Below are 22,217 nucleotides of genomic sequence, written 5' to 3'. Positions count from 1 at the left end.
GCTGAACACAGCGCAATATGGAAGCCGAGCCCTGTGACAGCCCTGGGAGGTGGGAACTGCAGTCCCAACTTTAGAGATGGGGAAACTGAGCCTTAAACAACCTAATTTTAACTTGCTCAGGGTCATCCAAGGAGCGTGGGTCTGTGAGTGGAACCAGAATTTGAACCAAATCTGTCTGTCTTCTGAACCTGTGCCTGCAGCCGTGATGATGTTTCCATAGCTTCTCCTCCTTCAATCTCAGGGAACCTTTCATTCTTCTTCAGGCCAATTGCTTTCCCCTGCCCACGTGCTTCAGAAGGTGCTGGTCCATCATCAGCCTTTTCCAGCTGATGTGTGCCAGACACAGTTGGGTGGGGGGGCAATGCTTGGTGCTTGAAGTGGAGGAATCATTCCCCTCTGGTATGGGCTGAATTGTGTCCCCCCAAAAGATATGTTGAAGTCCTAACCCCCCAGTACCTCAGGATGTGACCTTATTTGGAGATAGGGTCTTTACAGAGGTTATTAAATTAAAATGAGGTCATGAGGGTGGGCCTTAATCCAGTATGACTGGTGTCCTTATAAAAAGGGGAAATTTGGAGACAGACACACACAGAGAGTATGCCATGTGAACATGAAGGCAGAGATGGGGTGATCCCTCTACAAGTCAAGGGCCACCAAATTTTGCCAGCCAACCACTAGAATCTAGAGGAGAAGCCTGGAACAGATTCTCCCTCACAACTCTCGGAGGAACCAACCCTGCCGACACCTTGATCTTGGACTTCCAGCCTCCAGAACTGTCAGACAATACATTTCTGTCGTTTAAGCCACCCAGTGTGTGGTACTTGGTTACGGCAGCCGTGGGAAAGCAATACACCCTCTTTCAAGGCTGTCACTACCTTGTCGCCTTCCATTCTAGCAGGTATTTGCCCCCCAATCCAGGAATGTAGGGGAAAGGAGAGAGAATACAGTATTTATAGCAGTGGCAGTCCTCATCCCGCCTCTGAGTTTTTCCCCAGGTGGGCTGACATGTCTTGTTGCTGATAAGAGGACATCTAGAAATGAGTAGTTCTGGCCAAAGGCTTCCAGAATCACACAATAAGTGTTCCTGTCTTTGATGGTTGAATGAATGAATGAGTGAATGAACGAAGTCATAAATCTCTAATGCCCTTGGCCTTACTCTAAATAGAAGCTTCTCTGCTTATGAAATTTTGGCCCACAAACTGATGGAAAGCTCAGCACTAGAAAAAAATGTATACTCACTCTGCTGCCACGGACAGGTGGAGTGAGTGGTGGTCCCTTCAGACTAACGAGCAAATGGATTCAAGGGCAATCGGAATCCAACCTGTTCACAAATAGAGGCACGTCTGTGTTTCCTCATTCTTCCTTCTCCCTGCCTTATTGCGAACCTTTTGTGAAGTGTAACGTACATATGGTAAAGTGCACACATCGTGAATGTACAACTCAATGAAATTTACAAAGTAAACTCACCAAGATATGGACCATCACCAGCACCCCCAGATGGTGCCTTCCCGCCTCCCAGTCAGAAGGTTACCGCTTTTCTGATTTCTGTCACCATAGATTGCTTTAGCCTGGTTTTGGACTTTACATGGATGGAATTATCCAGAATGCACTCTTTAGTGTCTGCCTTCTTTCATTCTGCATTCTGTATGTGAGAGTTGTCTATGTATTGTACGGACAAGTGGCTTGTTCCTTTTCATTGCTGCATAATATTCCACAGTATAAATGCACCACTATTTATTTATCCATTCTACTTCTGATGAACATTTGGGTTGTCCCCAGTTTTTGGCTAATCGAATAGCATGATGAACATCATCTTGCAGGTCTTTTGGTGAACATGTGTGCTGTCTATGGGTATTTAGCTAGGAGGAGAATTGCTGGGTGGTAGTGGGAGCATCTGTTCAGCTTGAGTGGTTACCGTACAGTTTTCCATAATGGCTGTGCCAAGTGATAGCCCATCAGCAGCAAATGAAATTCCAGTTGCTCCACATCCTTCCCAGCACTTAGTACTCGTTTGATTAGTTTTCATGTATTAGTCATTCTGGTGGGCATAGAGTTATCTCACAGCGGTTTGAATTTACATTTCCCAGCTGACCAATGCTGTTGGGCACCTTTTCCTGCACTTACTGACTTCTCCTTCCTTTTGATCTTTGCCCCATTCCTCCCTCTCTTACTTCTCTTCTTCTTAAAGTCCCTCCTTTTCTTATTTAAAAGCCAGTCACCCAAGCAGGGGGAGAGGGGCCTCCTTGGAGCTCAGCAAAGGCAATCGCGTCTGCCTTTGTCTGTGTCTCTGCTCTCTTATGGTCTCGAAGTGCCACCAGTGTCGCTGCCCCAACACAGATGGGCCCCAGCAGGGTGGCTGCGCATGTGTATAAGGAATGTGGTTTCTGTATTCTGGCCTTGCTGGGTCTGCCTACCTTGCAGAATTATTTTCCATTACATAAGACTTTGCAAAAGGCCTTGAGTTGCCTAGAGGAAAGGCACCGCATAAAATGCAAACTAACAAAAGCATTGATATCAAAGAATGAGGGCAATCCATCATGCCCTTGTCACTGGAAGAGGCCCATTATCTGATGGCTGCTGGCAGACTCAGCCCCATCTCACCTAAAAGGCAAGATCTGCCAGCTATAAACAGCCTCCTGGCCCCCAGCCTGGCCAAACACTCAATAATTTGCCTATCAATTAAGCCCAAGGAGAGGGGAAGGAGGGTGTGAGCAGGAGAAAGGGAGAAAGGCAGGCAGCTGAGCAGAAATGGTTGGTTTGTCACAAGCTCTTTTCCATTAACTTTATCCTCAGTTCTCCCAAATAACTCATTTAGAAGTGCTCAGTTTGTCCATCCAGGAAATGGGCCTAACTGAACCGAATAGTCTTTGTTTCATACTTCACAGAGATTATAAAGATAAATCTGATAAAAAGCATAAAGCACTTGCAGATACAGAAAGAAGTAACAGGGCAAAAACAAGATGCTCGGGTCAGGTGTAACAGTGATCTGAGGCCAGCATAAGGAGCCTGTGATTTTGGAGGGGCTGGGGGGTGAGGTGTGAGCCTGGGAAGCAGATGAAGTTGATGGCTCCCCAACTTCCAACCTGCTAAAGGAACTTGAATCTAATACACATGTCCACCCTCAAGAAAGGGGATTCCATCCCCAATTCAGAGGCAAATCTTTACCATTCTAACCCAATCAATGGCAATCCCCCAGAAACTGGTTTTGGAGGTGGGGTCGTGTGATCCACTGCTGGCCGATGAGCTGTGAGCTACTTCTGTTGGGAGGCTTCCTTACTCTTAGGAAGGCAACCCTGGAAACACTCCTGATATTCAGCAAGCGTGGACCAGTACGGCTGGAATTTCTTCTCACTGATCCGTGCCCTGGTGTTCAGGTTGTTGAATGTTTTGAATATCATTCCTGGCTGGAAGGGACAGTTTTTTGCTACACACAGAGGTTGTGTGTCTGCAGGTGATGCCTGGAACTGCAGCAGCCTTTTTGGGACCAGTTGGAGGCTGAAACTGATACACATACCCAGAAAGGCAGAGGCAAGACGATCACAGACATGAGGAGCCTTGAATGACCATCTTGGGGACCTTCCTGTCTTGGGAGGTCCTGTCTTGTTTCTGTCACTTGCAGCCAGGAGCATCCTAAGGAGGCAGCCTAGAGATCATTTTAGAACCAGAACAGTTGAAAAGGCCCCCTAATCAAGGGCAGTTGGAGCAGTAAGGCCTACCTGTCTCAACACACAACCACCCATCAGAGTCTACACAGAATAGGGTGTGGGCATGAACTGGTGAATGGAGCCCCCGTGCTGTGCCCACTCCTGGCCAGAGGCATCTTAGGGCATATGGGTGAGCTAGGGGTCTGGGGGCGCCCTTCTCCCCCGTCAAGAAGAGACCACTAGAAAAGCAGAGCTCTCAACATGGGTTTCATGGAGTAACCAAGGACAGAGAGATCCTGCTAGGAGTGTGGGGGCAGGGCGGGGAGTGCATCGGGTGGGGCTCCTATGTGAGCATAATAACCAGAGCCGGAGGCTGTTTCCCACAGAATGCTCTGCGTTGCTGTAGCAGCCATGATCGTGTGAAAGCTTTCAATTTGTACAGTACTTTCAACTCCTCAGTGCTCCCTGACACGCATCATCTCCCTCCTTCTTCGTAGAATCACAAATCACAGCCTGCAAGGGTTCCAGCGGCCTGAGAGATGATCCTAGATGGGAGACAGAAACTCCGAGGGGTTGAATTACTTCCTCCAGATCCAGCTAGGGAACGGCAGAGAAGGGTCTCTGAACTGGGGTGCAGGCCTTGACATCCAGTGCGCCTTTTGCCCCCGACGTGGTTGGGGAGCAGAGACGGGAGGGCCACGGGGGACTGGAGAGTTATGTGCAGGGGCTGGCTGACAAAATGGAGCTCATGAAGGGTGAATGAACCGGCTAACTTGGTCCGGCCTCAGTGGACGAAGTATCTTCTTAAGTTTCTTAAGCCCTGAAGACAAAAGAGGGGGTCCTAGAGGTTGGCCTCGTGTTTCTGAAGGTGCTTCCTTTGCCTTCTTCCTGGACTCTGGGCTACAAGGAGACAGATATGGGTACCGGCGGGTGCCACTTATCCCCACCTGCCATCTTTATTTTGGCCCAGAGCTGACCTTGGCTTAGGATTTGGCATTCTTCACGTACCCCAGAGAGAATCTTCTTGCTCCCAAAGCGTTCCTGGGCCATGCAAGTTGTAATGATGAATTCGTGAGAAGGTGGGGTGGGGGGGTTACATCCACATCCAGGAGGGCATCTTTCACATGGAATACAGTGTGACGAGCGCCCCCTGGAGGTGTGTGAAGCAGAGGCCCTGAAGAGAATAACAATTCTCATCATAGACCGTCTCAGCCGGCTCTGTCAGGGCCCTGCCCATACCCTCTTAGCCACCCTGGAGGCCACCAACGGCAGCTCCTGGACACAATGACTGTCCTGGGATGGTCACTGGTGCAGAGTAGGGCAAAAGTGCCAGGAGCTTAACACCCTAGGATCAACTCTTGACCAGCGAGGGAAGGAAGTTGGTGCATAAAAAACGCAGCTTCCCTGCTCTTCAGTCGACAGCTCCTGAGTAGGTCCCCTAGAGTCTCCCAGGGAGCCCCAGCATCATCGAGCCCCAGATGCCCGCCTGCCCCTCCCTGTCTCGCTTTCCCAGCCCCTCGCCATGCTTCCTGGGGTCACCTCCCAAATTAACTACCTGCACCCCAAATCTTCGTTTCAGGTTCTGCTTTTAGGGAAACTCAGACTAAGACAATCTCAAGGTCTTCCCTTCCTCCAACAACTACCAACAGCACCTTCCTCTCTGCACCCCACCCCCAGCCCCAGTCTTCTTAGCTGCAGTTTCTTCTCTCCCAGATCTCACCCCCAGCCAACATCACCTCCAGAGAGCACCCCTGCCCTGCCCAGATGCTGTCTCCCATGTCCACCCACACTCACCCCCATTACAATGTCAGAATTTTTCCTGTAACATAAGGAAACGGGAAAGCCTACTCCCAGATATGGACTTAACGCAAAGGAAGTAAAAAGGGAACGAAATGGTAGTACTCGTGTTATTTGATCTTTTGTTTAACAGCATCTCTCACAATTCCCAGCAGAAAGGAGAGGCGGCAGATTAAAGGTGGCCACCAACGCTTTCACGCTCCTCCCATCGAGAGGAGGGAGTCTAGGCGCCCCCTCCTTTAAATCTGGGAGGGCTCTGTGCCTTCTTTGACTAATAGAATATGACAGAAGGGACGCTGTGCCAATTTTGGTGCCCAGGCCTTAAGAGACTGGCAGCTTCAACTTCCTGTCTCTTGGAACACTCTCTCTTAGAGCCACCATGTAAGAAGTCCCACTCACCCACTAGAGACACTGTGCAGAGGGGCCCTGAGTGGCACGAAGACAGAGAGCAGCCCAGTGAGCCAAGCCTTCTAGCCTTTTCTGCCAAGGCACCTGACATGGTCCACCTTGACCCTCCAGACCAGCCACGCTGTCAGTGAACACCACTGAGTGGTGGCAGCAGATGCCACGAGGAGCAAAAGAATCACCCAGCCGAGCCCTGCCCTAATTCTGGCCCCCTAAGTTGTGAGATATAATAAAATGGTTTTCTTGGGAAGCCACTAGATTTTGGGATTGTCTATTATGCAGCAGTAGAGACCTGGAACAGTAGGCATTGAAGAAGTATTTAGTGAATGAAAGAGCAAAGGAATGGGGGAGGAGGGGCAGTAGAAGAGAAGAGGGAGGAAAGGAGGGCAGTTCCCAGTTGTTCTCAGGAGGCTGCACCAGGGCGATTAAACGGCAGGCACTCGCAATGCTCATAACCCCATTTGGAGGAAAGCCAGGTTCCTTTTGCGTAAGTGGCCACCTGTGTTTTTGTGTCATTTAACTCTGTTACCCTGTTACCATTGATTGGATCAGGAATCTGCACCCTGGAAAAGACACGAGGCGCCCTGGCCTGAGAACTCTGTCCAGCCTGAGCAAGGCTGGCGAGTCCATGCGGTGTGGTGAGGAGTCCACCGGCTCAGACTCGCTCTGGGCAAGGTTTCCAATTCTGGACACCCTGAGAGGAAGCCGTAGAAGACAAGAGAAGCTGGATCTCCAGAATGGAGATGGCCCCGGAGTCTGGAACAGCCAAGGACAAGTCCGGCTGTGGTTGCTGATGTTTCCAGAACCAAGGAAGGAGCTCTTATGCTCAGCCCTCCAGGGGCTTCTGTAAACCCCACCACCTGTGCTAGTCTCCTTGCGTCTCTGTGCCTGATAACATGGGAGAGCCTGATAGGATGAAAACTCCAGGGAGCAGCGTGTCTGCATGTGTATGCTTCAGAAGTGCATTTGTGTGTGTTTGCAGGGTGTGTGTGTGAGCACGTGAGTGAGCAGTTTGCTAGGATCTCTGGGCTTAAACCTAGCAAATAAAATACTCCTTCTACATTTCCTCTTAGAAAAGACATTTTCTTTACAGTTTCCCATGTGGTGAGGTAAAGCGTTGGCCACTGCTGTTAATTGAAGGGTAAGAGATAAGACAGTGGTTTTAAAATATTTTTAAATCTCATAGTGTTTTGTTTCAAACTGAATGTTAGAGAGAAGCCAATAAGGTAAATGAGATAAAAGGCCCTATGCTCTGATTTGGGTGGGGGAAGGGAGACAGGGGCATAGATCCTAATCATTGGCACCCTTGGCTTTGAAGAGGCCCCAGGGGTTCCCTAAGACTTTGTAGAGTTCAGAGGCAGAGAAGAGTGCCCTGGATGGAACTGGAACCCCTGGATTCTAGGCCCCTGTCTGCCACTAACTAACTCTATGACCTAATCTCTCTGAGCCTTAGCTTTCTTAGCTATTAAATGGGGTTGTACCCATTAGGATTCTCTTAGCTGAATAGCCAACAAAAAGATTTTAAACAATAAGGATATATTAATATCTCATATATAACAAGAAGCGTAGAGGCAGTTGGTCTTGGGTTCAGTGGCCAAAGAGGTCATTAAGGACGCAGGCTCTTTCTACCTTTCTTTTCTGTCATCCCCTCATGGTCACAAAATGGCTGCTGCTGCTCCAACATCTTATATCCTTACAGCAGCATTCAAAGGCAGGAAGAACATGGATATGTGATGGTAGCAGCAATCTCCTTAAGCATTTCTCTTTTTTCAGGAAGAAAAATATTTCTGAGAAATCTCCCACCAGGATCCCCATTAGGTTCTATTAGCCAGGATAGGGACATCCCTCAAGTAAATCATCAAAGAGTGATGTTTGTACCATGATTGGCTTAGGGTAATTATGAATCATCTCCTGTGGTTGAGCTCACCTTCCATGAACACATTGCCATCCAATATCAGAATAAAACTGGGCTTTTGTCAGCAAACAAGGGACGTAGCTATTGGTAAGTCCAGAGAGATGCTGCCATCTGCCCTGCATCTCTCACATTTTCAGCAGCTGTAAAGGTCCAACCAAATATTGACAGTAAAAATGCTCTGTCAACTAAAAGAGCTGAAGGACACTGGGAACCAATGTTGTGCTCTAAGGTCATGAGCGTTGCGGTTTATCTCACACAGGTGAGCACATTACTGCTGGCTGAGAACCATCCGTTTCCCCAGTGACTTTGACTCTGCCACTCAGGGCCAGGCTGTAGGGAGAGAAGAATGAACCCAAGTTGAGAATGTAACCCTCAGCCCTGGTTCTCTGCCTTGGTAGGCAATCATTATTCCGAGCCATCAGACGTGCGCATTTAATCGAAACTCCTTGTCGATGCATTTTGCATTGATTATCTGATTGTGTGCAGGACTTGTGTGTGGTTGACTACTGGTCCTAACCTAGCTTCGCTGTGCCATCGTCCAGCCTGAATCGTAAATGTGGAGACACAAGGGACCACGTCCCTGCAGTTCGCTCTGTGCTATGCCTGTCCCAGGGTCCATGCACACCAGCCATTGATAAATGCTTCTGCTGATAATGAACGCCGGGGGCTTCCTTGCTGTGACATTGACAAGTACAAGAAAAGCTGCGGACACTTCTGAGTGCTGATTTTTGTAACCCCTCCCCCAGACATTATTCTCCAATTTGTGAATCCAACCTCTTTTGGAAGGGTTTAAGAAAATAATACTTATAGTCCTTACAACTTCTTATGACAGAGGACACGAGTATTAGACCCCTATTATACCCGTGAGAAAACACTGAGGTACACAGTGATTATTGACGTGGGGAGGGGGGAATTCACAGCTGATTAAGATTTTATAGAGGATCTGGGGTGGGGTTTTAGGCTGTCGCAAATTGATCTAAGCCAGCTTGGTCTTGCAAAAACGATTAGGTTCTTTTTGGTAAATTTCTGCAGCCTTCAGTAATTAGAGCCGGGTGAGGGGGTAGGGCCTCTCCCTACACCGTGCCACCAGGCTACTGTGAAAGGAAGTCTTCAGGCCAAGTTCTGAGCAAGCTGCACAAAGCAGTCATATAACTTGTTCTGTAAATTCCACGAGACTTCAGCCCTCTGTCCTTTTAAGAGCTCCAACTGCGCGCCTCGCAGGAAAGTTTGCCTGAGGCAAATGCGACGGGATTCTTGCAGCGGGATTCTCTAACCTTCTAGACCCACTCCAGGGGCGCAAAATCCACCATATCAGCAGCTGGATGCACGCAGGCCCACTTAGGAATCAAGCCCGCGGGGCCACTCCTGCAAGAACAAACCACGGAGGGGTAGATTTTCCCAGTCCGCGCCTTCAAAGGCTGGAATGCCGCTCCTATTCCTAGTCAACCCACGCCTCTCAAACGCCACTGCTTTCACAAGTGACGACTCATTTCTAAGGCCCTTTATGCTAATGAACAAAACCTCTGGTGCTGATTGAAGCACAGGTCGTGGTGGGCTCTGGAGTGCGGACTTGGCGATAAAACGCTAACCGATTGTTCGGAAACGCGTGTCCACAATTAGGCCCACTACCTTCTCCTAAAGTAGATGAAACCTGCCACATACAGACACACACACCAAATGACCCACACGGAATTTACTTTACATTACAGACCACATCACAACTGTCCCTTTCCTGCTCCTGTGGACACAAATAAAATAGAAGCGCCTACGACCATTTAGCACCCCCTGTGGTGAAGTTTGGAATCGCCCAATTAGAGGCGAGGGGGTGGGGGAATGCTCCCTGTTCAGCCAGCCAGCTCTTTACAGATTACAAAGTGTTTTATAGCAAGACAACAGTGGCCAGAGGCAGGGGCTCCCTGACCTTCCACCTCAATTAAGGCAGTTCCGCTTTCTCGTAAACTTGCACGGGCCCAAAGGATCCCACGGCCTTTAAAACTTTGACAACCTCTGAGATAGCCCCTGCAGGGAAGAGGGAGGGAAAGAAGAATGGGAGTAGGGATGCGAGGAGGGACAAGAAGAGGGATGGCAGGAGGGTGGGAGGAAGGACGGGAGGAGGGATGGCAGGAGGGATGGCAGGAGGCATGGGAGGAGGGATGGCAGTATATGTGGCAGGAAAGGAGGCCAGGCTGGCCTCTGTAGGGAGGCAGGAATCCTGAGGACTGCCCCTTTGTGATTTGGAGAACCCCCAGTTCACCCACCCTCCAGAAGGCAAGTGTGGTGGTTGCTGTGCTTCCCCTTCAGGAAGGAAGGACTTACACCCTCCGCTGCTGGCAGTGCTACCTGCAGCTGGCCCTCAGCTGTCAGCCCCCTTCCCCAAGGCAAGGAACCAGCCCTGCCTGGGGTCGGGCAAACTTCAGCGGCAGCCCTCATCCAGGGGCTGATACATGCGAGGCTCGTCCCTCCAGGCCAACTCTGAACAACTCCAAAGGGTTACCCCGGCTCCAGAGCTCTCTGGGGTCAGCCGAGGCCTCTGTGGGGCTAGCATTGTAGTTCAGTTTCCCCCTCTGCCTGCTTCTGCTTCCAGCCTCTCCCTTCTCCAGCAGCTGATCCTCAGGGTACTCCCTAAAAAACGTCCTGAATGCTAATCACCGTCTCAGCAGCTGCTTCCCCAGGAAACCCGACCTGCAACATCACGGATGGGGCGCTCTGCCCCCTGAGATTGTGGAGCCGGGACAGAGCGTGCTGACGCCGGAGCCCAGGACCCCTCGAGGGGAGAAAAGAGGCAATAACCAGCTTTAGCGACCAGCTCGTTTGCAGACCTATCCTGGACCCCAGCTCCAGCTGCCTCTCCCTCTCCCCTCCCCGGCAGGCCCTCTCTGAGGGCATTAGACCTAGGCTTTGGGCTGTGTGTATTCTTGAACCTTCCTTTTCCCTCTGGGCACGGTCTCCCCCATCCCGTGCGTTTGCTGGCTTAAGACCTGAGAGCGCAGGAGAACAGAAGAGAAAAATGCGGCTGCAGAGAGGGGGAGGGGAAGAGGAGGAAGAGAGCGTGCCTGTGTCTAATATGTAAAGAACAGCCCCTCTTACATGCAAAAATGTGACAATTGACCCCCCAAACAGCTCCCTCCTGCCCTGAAAGTGTTAATCCACCTCGTGGCGGTGAGGGGGGCTGGCCTCCCCACAGGCTATTTCCCTGGGCCTGCCTGGCTGGGGATCAGGCCCATTGTTAATAAGTAATGACAGCCCAGCTCCTCCGTGGATTCCCCTGGGGTTTTGTGTCAGAAACATCTTCCCTCGCTGCCGCCGCTCGAGCTGACAGGCTCCGGCTCCCGGCAGGCAGCTGTGAACACAGGCCAGCCTCCGCCAGGATGCCCCACGTCATGGGGCCCAGAGCCCCAGGGCAACAGAGAGAGCGGTAACCGCATCCCTCCTCCCTTCTCAGGTGAGGATGACCTCAGCTGTCTGCCGGGACCATGGCCTGGAGGGAACCTCCTTCAGCAAGGGGTGGGGCCGTGCCCTGGTGCGGGGTAGGTTCCTGGAGTCTTCAGCCGGCAGGAGACAGACTGCATTGCCTCAGTCCCTGCCTCTGTTCTGTGGGGAATCAGCTCATGAGGGTTGTTGTTGCTGTTGACACTGCTTTAAAGATGCTCCAGGAATGGGGATATTCAGGTGGCCTTCCTTACTAGCAGGAAGTTCTTTCTTGTGTCTGACCTAAGTAACACAGCACGTTTAGCACTTCACATGTGCCCAGAAAGAGTTCACAAACAAAAGCATTCTGGAACCTTTGGGAGAAAAAGAAAATGTTTGTTCCACCTTGCCGCTGCTAGGTGCTGTTTTGAAATATGGGCTTTATTATTACTCAGATATGGTGAGACCAACAGATCAGGAGACGACTGCCATAGAAAAAATAATTGGTTATACTTACAAATCCCAAGAGGAGGGGGCATACCAGGCCACGGGGGGCCACACAGGGAAGTGCTGGGGTGGGCCAGGGGGCAGAGGGAGAGGGGGAACTGGTGGGCAAGAGCCTTTATTGTGGTTTCCATGGGAAGGAACAGGCGAGGCAGGGTGACTAGGTTTAGGATTGGCTAGTCTGAATAATCTCAGTGGGCTCTGGGGCACAGGGCTGTCCCTAGTTATCTGATGAGGGCAGGTGGATAGGGGCCCTGAGTGTGAGAGGCAGACAGAGGAGGTGGTCAGGGGTCTGGGCTCTGATTGGTTGGTTTGCATTTGAAAGATGTGCTCGGGGTGAGTTGTTTACTATCTCTGGGAAATGGCTAATCCTGGGAGGGGCAGTCCCTCCAGGGTCGGCAAGACCCCAGATGTCAAAGCATCAGACGCCCAAAACAAAAGGCATGGTTAATATAGGTCTCTTTTTAGCCTGTCACTGTGCATGGCTTATACTGCTTGGAATAATGATATTATTATTATTTGAAATCCACTTATAGCACATTCCTAGCAGCATTATTAATAATAATAGAAAATAGAAACAACTCGAACGGCCATCCGTATAAAACTGGTTAAGTAAACAATAAGCTCATCATGCTATGTATATGTCATTCGCTGCCGTGTATACATCGAATAAAAGTGCACCCTACTGTGGCCAGCCTGGTGGCGCAGTGGTTAAGTGCACACGCTCCTCTTCGGCGGCCCAGGGTTCCCAGGTTCGGACCCCAGGCGTGGACTGAGACACAGCTTGTCAAGCCATGCTGTGGCGGCGTCGCATATAAAGTGGAGGAAGATCAGCACGCATGTAAGCCCAGGGACAATCTTCCTCACACAAACACACAAAAAATGCGCACTGATGTCTACTGTCCATGGAGAGGTACTAAAATTTTAAAAGTTGTAGAATGATTCATATACACAATACAATCCCATGTATGTAAAAAATGAATAATAAATCTTTAGATGGTATATGTACATATCTGTACATAAATGAATAGAAAAAAATGTATGGAAGAATACACACCCAAGAGTTAGCAGGTTTGACCTCTGAGGAAGGTGTCTCAGGTTGGGTTGTCCAGGAAGCAGGCGCTGAGATGGAGTCAGGAGTGCCAACGGTTTATTGGGAGGACCACCCATGAGAGGAGAAGAGGGGAAGCAGGGTGGGGCAGGGGGAGCCGGCGGGTAGCAAGGCAGATCTGAAAAGTCCCTGCCCACCCAGTGGGAGCTCCGAGCAAAGGGTGCCCATCAGAGCAGTCCCGCGTTGGGAGGAAACGGCCAGCCCGGGTGCCACTGCCTTCCTCAGCTGTTGGCCGAGGGGGCGAGCTGGAGTTGCGGATCAGAGCCGGGAAGCTCACCCTTCCCAGTGGCTGGAGGGCGATCAGAGCAGCTGGGCTCCACGTCTGCCACAGAGGACATGGGGGGTGGGGAGGAGGAGGTGGCAGGGAAGCTTTTACTTTCCTAGCGCTTGACTTTGTACTTGGAGACAGTATCCATATACTATGTGAGTTATAAACAGAGGGACAGACAAATATTCTAACTGGCTCCTATCTGTGACTCCTCCCCCTTCTTATCGAAAGTCCTCGAATGCTCTCGGCAGCTGCAGCGGCCCAAGAATGCACCCAGCTGCGGCGTTTACCCAGTCTCTTTCTGTCTGGCTTTAGCTCAGAAGCCCATATGCTCGTATGCACCTTCTCCTCTTCTGACGATGCCGTCCTAGTATCATTAACATTCCTTTCCAGGAAGGAGTTTGCAGCACTTTGCAGACCCAGTGCGCCAAGTGCGATACTGGGGATGTGAAGCTGGGGGCAGAAGCAAGAGCTGAGGTCCTCACAGGGGAGATGGTGAGTCACATTTGCAGCTTCACGTTTTTCCGGGCAATGAGTGCTTCTTACCAAAGGAGAGGTTCAGGTGAGGGGCATTAGCATCCAAGAGGAGGGGGCTCAGTTCTGACCCTCCCAAGCATGGTTCAGATCAAAGCAAGCTTCTTAGATGGGTGGCATCGGGACCTGGCCTTAAAGGATGGAGAAGGAAGGAAAGAGCATTCCAGTCAAAGGGAACAGCATGAATAAATGCAGGAGGTGGGGATAGGCTCCAACAAAATTCAAAAGTCCGGAAGTAGGATGGCTTCCAGGAAAGTCCCAATCCAGTGTCTCCTGTAATATCTCCCTGGATTGAGTTTCTCTTTATCTTGCCATATGGCCTCACATGGTGTTGGATTCATCCCCAAATTCCAAACAATGGGTCCCCTGCAGCTCCAGACTGCTTACAAAATGGCTGCCTCTGTTCCAGACCTACATCCTCACACCACACTGGCCAGGGTAAAAGAGAACTAATCCTTCTGACAGCTACCAAGGAAGACACTGTTAGCATCACTTTTTCATAAGGTTCCAGCAAAAGTTTCCTGATGTCTCATTGGCTCTAACTGGGTTATATGCCTATCTCTGGACCAATCACGGAGGCTGGGGTGGGTTTCTAGCTCCTGGAGGGACTTATTGGTTGGAGATAGTTTCAGCTTGAAGATAATACCAACTTCTGTGGGGGCAGACAAGCTTCAGAATTTACCATTTACTCCTAAATCTAGAACAGGAGTTGAGATACGAATGTAGCAAAAACCTTCAAAAGCATCGTCAGAAGAAAAGACAGGACAACGTAGAGATCTATAATTTTTTTCCCTGCTACATTTTAATTGCCCTTCGCTGGCATGCACTGCATAAATTAAGAGCTAGTTAATGCTGTAATGCGTAAAACAATTTCATGCATCTTAAATATTGCACTTGTACTTTAATTCCACATTAAGTGGTCCCCTGAAATTTTTAAATTTACAAAGTCACTGCTGTGCTACATGAAAAAGGTGCTAATTAAGTGTTAATCAGTAGGCAGATAACCTTCCCTGAACCCTGCCCAAGGTCTCCAAAATGACCCATTGCCAGAGAATGCGATGTGATGGCGACAGAACAGAGAACGCAGACACAGACGCGAAATGGTTTCTTAGCCACATCCCAGCCAATTAAGGCAGATTTGCCTATTATGCAGTTCTAATTAAATGACATCCACCATAGTGGACACAAGGCTAATAATAATAATAGTATTTAGTCCTGGCAGAGCTTTCCATATTCAAAACACAGGGAAAACACTAGGTAATGAACAAGTGGGCGTCCCTTTCTGGGCAAGGAGAGGGCTTCCTTTGGGCGGTCCTGCTAAAAATCTGAAGGCATGCACAAGAATGGATAAAATGAAAAGAAATGGTTCCTCTTTGAAGGGACTCGCCATCTTATAAAACAGCGCTACTCAAAGTGTGGTCCATGGACCAGTGCTGGTCCACAATAAGATAAGCACAGGAATTGAGAGTAACCATTCTGAAACCTTGAAAGCAACTTGACCTTGCTGTGACATCCAAGTGGGTGATCAGTGGACTCTTGTTGAACAGGAAACAGATTAGTTCAAACTTCCACAGTGAGTGGCATTTTGGCATGAGCTCTGTAATAGTCAGACACGGTAAGGCCACATATCACTCTATGATGGACTGGAAATTACACACACACACACATATTTTCACCACAGATGGTTTGAGAAGCCCTGTCAAAGACCTATCGGTGTAGAATAAGGGGATATGGGTTTAGTTACACCCTCATAAGTAAAGGAGAGGAGGCTTAGCAGCATGCTATTTCACACCTCTGTATTTTTCCTCATGCTATTTCTCTGCTTGGAATGTTCTGTGTGTCCCCAGCTCCTCCACTTCCCACTCAGCCTCTTTCACACACATGAAGTCATCTCAGTTCCTGGAAAGCGCCGCTAAGATACTACTTCCTTCAGGAGGGCTTCAGTCTGCCCCCTGCAACAGAGCTAGCCCTCCCTCCTCTGCGCTCCCTCAGTCCCCTGCACCCTGCACTACTGCACTTTCCACATGGTGCTGAGTGCATTCATGCTGCTTTGCCCAACAGGACTGAGCGATCCTTGAAGGTAGGGCTGATGCATTTTAGCTTTGAATTCCTAGTGCACAGCATACAGTAGATGCTCATTAAATGTTTACCAAATTCAGTTTATTTATTTATTTTGTGGTTTTATTTTATTGAGGTCATAATAGTTTATAACATTGTGAAATTTTATTTGTCAGACATCATATATATGTGCCCCTTTACCCTTTTTGCCCACCCCGTAACCCCCTTCCCCTCTAGTAACCACTAATCTGTTCTCTTTTCCCATGTGTTTATCTTCTGCATATGAGTGAAATCATATGGTGTTTGTCTTTCTCTGTTTGGCTTGTTTCACTTAGCATAATGCCATCAAGGTCCAACCATGTTGTTGCAAATGGGACGATTTTGTCTTTTTTATGGCTGAGTAGTGTTCCTGTGTGTGTGTGTGTGTGTGTGTGTGTGTGTGTGTGTGTGTGTATACCACATCTTCTTTATCCATTCATCAGTGGGTGGGCCCTTGGGTTGCTTCCATGTCCTGGCTATTGTGAATAATGCTGCACTGAATACCAAATTCAGTTTTTTAAAATTGTGTGAAATATACATAACAAAATTTACCATATTAATTAATCACTTTTAAGTATACAGCTCAGTGGTATTAATTACAGTCACATTGTTGTGCAACCATCGCCACCATGCATCTGCAGAACTTTTTTCATCTTGCAAAACTGAAACTTTATCTTCGTTAAATGCTAACTCCCCATTCCTCCCTCCCCACCCAGCCCCTGGTGAGCACCAGTCTACTTCCTGTCTCTATGCATTTGATGACTTTAAGTACCTCATACCAGTGGCATCATATAATATTTGTCCTTTTGTTTCTGGCTTATTTCACTTAGCATGTCTTCAAGGTTCGCCCATGTTGTAGCATGTGTCACAATTTCCTTCCTTCTAAGTGAATTCAGTTTTAAAATCTTTAAAGTTATCAGACAGTAAATGCAATGAGTAAGGAGGGCATTCCTCTTCTAGTTCTGCTTGTATTTGAAGCAGGGAAGAACAGAGAGAAAAAAAAGGGTGTTGATGATCCAGGAGGTGGCAGCAGAAAACAAAGGGCCCAGCGCTCTGCAGAGTCCTCAGCGCCAGTTCCGGCCCGTTTGCTCTGGTTCCTGCTTATTCAGCCTCTTGAAAGTTGGAGTTCCTAAATCTGGACAGCATGCCCAGCAAGGAACGCACCTGAGAGGCCTTCTGACAATGGGTTGCAGCACACAAATGACAGTAGAAAGGGACTCAAAGTCCTAGCTGTGGTCTCACCAATACCCACTGGGTGACCTTGAGCAAATGACCTAACCACTCTGAGCCTGGTCTGTAAAATAGGGAAAATAATACAGTGCACCTTACAGGCTTGTTGAGGGGATCTGGTGAGATGATACGTATAAACACTTGGTAAACTGTAAAGTACTGCATGTGCCAGTTATGGTTGCTTTTATGACTAGTATAAAGGCTATAATAAAGAGGGAGAAAACAGCACGGCTCCTTATTCGCACTTCCTGATGAGAAAGTGAAGAAGAGTGACAGCATCGTTCAGCCTTCATCTTGGGGCATTTCTGATTTCTTTCTTTTTACCTTCTTCTACCCTCCAAACCTTTGCCTGCGGAGGAGTTCCTGGTCCCGCTCAGCTGAATGCTATTAACTGCCACTACACTGCCATTGTGAGAGACAGAGAGGTAGCACGGAATTCATTCGTTCAGGGCATCAGCAAACACGGGTTGGAAGCGTGAGCTGAGCAGTGGGTTGGGTGCTGGTGACAAAAGGCGAAGGAGCCAAGTGGTTTGCCCTGGAGGGGCCCACAGTGTAGAGCGCGACCGTAGGGAAGCAGATGTTCACAACATTTGCCCCTCCAGGCGCACGCTCCGCCCTCTTCCTCTCGGCCCTGTGCCCCAGGAAGCCGACCCCTCTGCACTGATCTCAAAGGGCTCCCCGCCCTCTGGCTTCCTCTTGTCCGGCCTCGTCAAGAGCTCAGAGGCTGGAGGAGAGTGAGGAGAAGATTTATTCCCCAACTTCCTCCCTGTGAAGTCTGCTTGGGCTGACTGACCCGTCCTCTGAAGGTCCCTGCTCCTCTTAAGGTGGCCTTCTCCGCTCGCCTCTGCCTCCTTCTCAGCTTGGATAACTACGACCTCGTCTCGTCCCTTTGGGCCCCAAGGTGGTAACAACTCCACTGCTAACGGCTCCTGCTTCTTGTACTCTCCCTGTGGTTCCCCCGCACCCACATCTTTGTCGATGGTCCCTTTGTAAAGAAATACTTCTCCAACTATCTTAACTGCTTCCTGTTGGGACGCTGCCTGATCCACCTACCATGTGGCCAGGGCCATTCCAAGCAGGGCAAGTGCTGCTCCCCTCTCCCACAGCCCCTCCAATCTGGCTCTTCTTGTCCTCTTCTCGTTTCAGGCTTCAGTGGAAGGAAACAAAGGAGTCGGGCTATATCCAAGAAGATGGGAGTTGAGGCTGGGGAAATCTCCTGTCATGAGAGGCCCCGAAGAGCTCTTTGGGTGGCATCCCTGGGCTTGGCGTGGGGAGGGGTGGGGGTGGAGGAGAGGGAGGGAGGCACGAGAAAGTCTCATTGTCAGGAATGCTGCTTGCCCGTGGCTGCACATACCTCACCCCATGTGGCCTCCATGGAGTTATTTATTGACCATCATTAAAGTGGAGCCTGACCTCCTGAGGGTCTTTCTGTTCCAGGCAGATCAGGAGCCTGCGGCTTGTCTGGAACATCAGAGTATGACAGTCACCAGTCACCACGTTCTCTCCTTCAAGAACCTGCTTGGGTCTGCTTCCCAAAGATGCTGCTCCCCAGCCCCCACTGAGGGGCCTGAGAGCATAAGACCCTCCCCTTGGCCACAGCTGATTGCATAAGGGATGGGCACCTGAGCAGACTGAACCAATCAGCTGCTGTCCCAGGAATTTGGCCTTGGGACCTCTTGGCAGGTCTCGGCAGTCTTTGTTGGCTGCTTGAATGCTTTGTGCCAGGCACAGTTGTGGGCCCGGGGTAGACGGAAGTGAACAGGCCAGGGAAGGCCACCTGAGGCGGCCATTTTCCACCATGTGCACAGAGCAGCAGAAAAAGCTGAGAGAGACAAAAGAAGCAATCTCAGAGAAGAGCAGAGATCAGAGACCTCAGAGCAGCAGAGAGAGAGGAGGAGAGGACGGAGCTGCCAAGCTTTCTGCTGGCTCCCCAGTTGCTGGTTTCCCGTCCTCAGAGGCCGGCTGCACTTCCTGTCCTTGAATCTCTGAGATAGCCACATGTTCTTCCCATAAATTCTCCCTTTTTACTGAAGCTTGCGCAAGTGGGCTTCTGTTTTGTGCCGCTAGACTGTCCCTGCCCGAGGCACACCACGTGACACAATTAGCTCACAGTCCCTAAGGGGCAATTTATCCTTTTTGCAGACTCTCTGCCATAAATTTTAAATCTCCACCTGGCTTCCCCTTGCCAACCAGTGAGTGTCCTTCTGGGTTAACTTTTGTTCGTGCAGGCGGCCAATGAGCTCGTGTCACTAGGTCCAATGGCCTTTCCGTGCCCCTTCCCTTCCTGTCCCCTCGCTGCTCCACACGGCTGACCGTTCCTTCCTCCCTCACAGTCTCCCCCCACGTGGCTCCTCTGACACCCCTCTCTCCTGCATCTCTTTCTCCCTCTCCTCCTGCTCTCCATTTGTCTCCTTGTCTGGCTTTTCTGATGACTCAAGTGCCCCACTTTGTTTGCTCTGTAAGCCTCTTCTTAGCATTCTCTCTGGCTCTCTTGGTTATCCCCTCCCTCACTGTGGCTTCCATCATCACCTCTCTCCAGACCCAAGTTTGTACCTCGGTTTGGTCCTCCTGGATCCTCATTCCCATCCAGCTGCTGAAAGCATGATTGTGGGCATCCTACCGGCCCCTCAAACTTCGGGTGCTCCAAAGTGGTCTCAATATTTCCCCTCCCAAGCCTGACTCTCCTCTCGTGTTCCCTAGTTTGGTTAATGAGGCAGAAAGTTTCTGTGCCCTTCATCCGCGACTCTCAGAGCTGGGAAATTTTGGCAGGGAATTTTGGCCAGTCTCCTCATCTCTTTGCCAGGAAATACCCACCTTGGGCCTCACTCAAATCATGATTCCAATTTCTTTGACTTTCTCCTTGCTGCTCACATTAGAATGAGTCACATGAGATCTTTGGCGCTGAGGTGCTCCCTGTCCCTCACACCGAGGCCCATTGGTCCCCTCGAGGACTGTGAAGGAAGGAGGCCCCATGTGGCCTGTATATTATCCATGTAGAGGCCGGAGGCCATCAGCTCCTCGGAGAGGTTGTTCTGGAGGCCTTTGCTCCCCCAGAGGGATTCCACTTCCGTATGGGCATCAGAGACCCTCCATTCAGCGACCTAGGAGAGCAGGGGGAGAGCGAGTCTGTCAGGCCATGGCTACGGGGAGGGCAGGCTGTGAGGAGCAGGAGGGCCCACCCAGACTCAGTCAGTTTTGAGCTCAGTGCAGGTGCCGAACGAACGTCACTGCCTTCACCTTCACGTGCCCCTCACTGCACTGCCAGAGTGACCCTGATCCTCACCATTCACAGCATAAGGACCTGTTCAGGAGGAAGTGTGTTTCCTGGGGGTGCAGTAGTGAGGGAAACGCTGGCTGCCATCACAGATAAAGCCCCAAGGTGCAGTGGCTTGCCACAAGGAAGATTATTTATCGCTGACATAAACTTTAAAATTGGTGTTCCTGAAGGATAGGAGGCTCTCCTCTCCAGGGGTGATTCAGGGACCCTTCCATCTTGTAGCTCTGCTGGACTCCTCTGTACCAAAGTGTGGAAGGCAAAAGAGCACATGGGAGCTTTCTATGGGCCAGACCTAGAGGTGGTGTCCATCTTTTCTGCTCACACGCCATTGGCCAGAACAAGGTCACGTGGCCACACCTGGGACATATAGTCCACAAAACCAGTTTGGCAAGCAGCTCACTCATTTCTGTCCCAGGGGCTAACACAATGACGGCAATAAACCACTGGTCTCAAGACTTATCCTCCAGCTGCTGCAGAGGGAGATTCTGAGGGCCTGGGGCACAAAACAGGACCATCTGGATGGAAAGGCCTCTGGGGGAAGAGGGTACAGAGGGGGAGATGGGAGGCCTGGGCTGCCAGGAAACAGCCTGACTGGAACTCTGAGGAGGGCCCTAAAATCAGAGAAGTAGCCTTGAATTTGAGGTTACAATGTTCACCTGCTTTAGCACGCTCACCTGACTTGTCCCTCAACTCCCGCTACACACAGGCCCTTGTATGGAGAGCCTTTGAGAGTCTGCCTGGGCCTGCTGTTATGAGGGAGCAACTACTTGACTTCCAGCTGGGGCCAGTCACCCCAGACCCTGTGCTGCTGTGTCCTAGAACTGGGCAGTGACTTGAGGAGGCAGCCAGTGGGAAAAGAAAGAGATGATCCGAGGCACTTACACACCCAACAAGAGACTCATCTGTAAAAAGAGGTAATGGATTGGGGCCGTCCCTGTGGCCTAGTGGTTATGTTCAGCACGCTCCACTTCGGCAGGCCTGGTTCAGTTCCCAGGCACAGACCTATACCAGTCGGCAGCTGCCATGCTCTGGCGGCAACCCACATACAAAATAGAGGAAGATTGGCACAGATGTTAGCTCAGGGACAATCTTCCTCAGCAAAAGAGAGAGAGAATGGATCAGATGATTGAATGTGCTGTCCAACTCAGTAGCCATTAGTCACATGTGGTGATTTAAATTTAAATTGATTAAAATAAAATAAAATAAAAAATTTAGCTCTTCAGTCACACCAGCCACATTTCAAGTGCTTTATAGCGATGTGTGTCTGGTGGCCACCATACTGGGCAGCGCAGATACGGAACATTTCCATCATTGCAGAAAGTTCTATTGGACAGTGCTAATCTAAAAGGTGCCTTACAGCGCTGATGGTCCATGACTTTATGAAAAACAATGCACATTAAAAATGTAATGTCTGGTTAGCCAGAGCACTAGAGAGGGAGAGAGGAAATAAAAAGGTTGGAAGAGAGAAACAGAGGAAGACATGTAGAGGAAAACGTCTAGAAAGGAGAAATGCCTGGATGTAAGATGCAGGCCGGCGTAGATGGCAGGGTTCGTTTACAAGATCAGAGGAGACTCAAGTGTCTCAGGAAAAGGGGGTGTGGTTGTGAGGCAGCATGAGGGCCGGAGTGGGACAGCTGGCGGGCACCCAGGGAGTCCTAGCATCTCTCTCCCTCTCTCTTGGGGCTGTGACGTGGTTCTGCTTCTCTCTGTTCTCCCTCCACGGCCGTTCTCTGCTCCTCACAACTTACCCAGCCACTGACAGCCTCATGCTGCTGTCTGTCCACGACTGAGCAGCTCGGGTTCTCTGTGCAGCTAAGTGAAGCATTGCCCAGCAGGGAGAACCGGACTGGCCAACTTGCCTTTCCTCACCAGACCAGGCCATGCCATGGCCCCCAGATCAGCCTCTGATTGGCTAGTCCTGGGTCAGGGACCCTTTCTAGACCAATGAGCTGCAGTCAGTGGGGTGGGATGGACTACATGGAAAAGAATACGGCTACGCAGATGGCAGGGCTTGAAGGGCAGACAGA

The sequence above is a fragment of the Diceros bicornis genome, chromosome X (assembly GCF_020826845.1).
Source record: "Diceros bicornis minor isolate mBicDic1 chromosome X, mDicBic1.mat.cur, whole genome shotgun sequence".
NCBI lineage: Eukaryota > Metazoa > Chordata > Mammalia > Perissodactyla > Rhinocerotidae > Diceros > Diceros bicornis.
Note: the sequence above shows the minus strand (reverse complement) of the source record.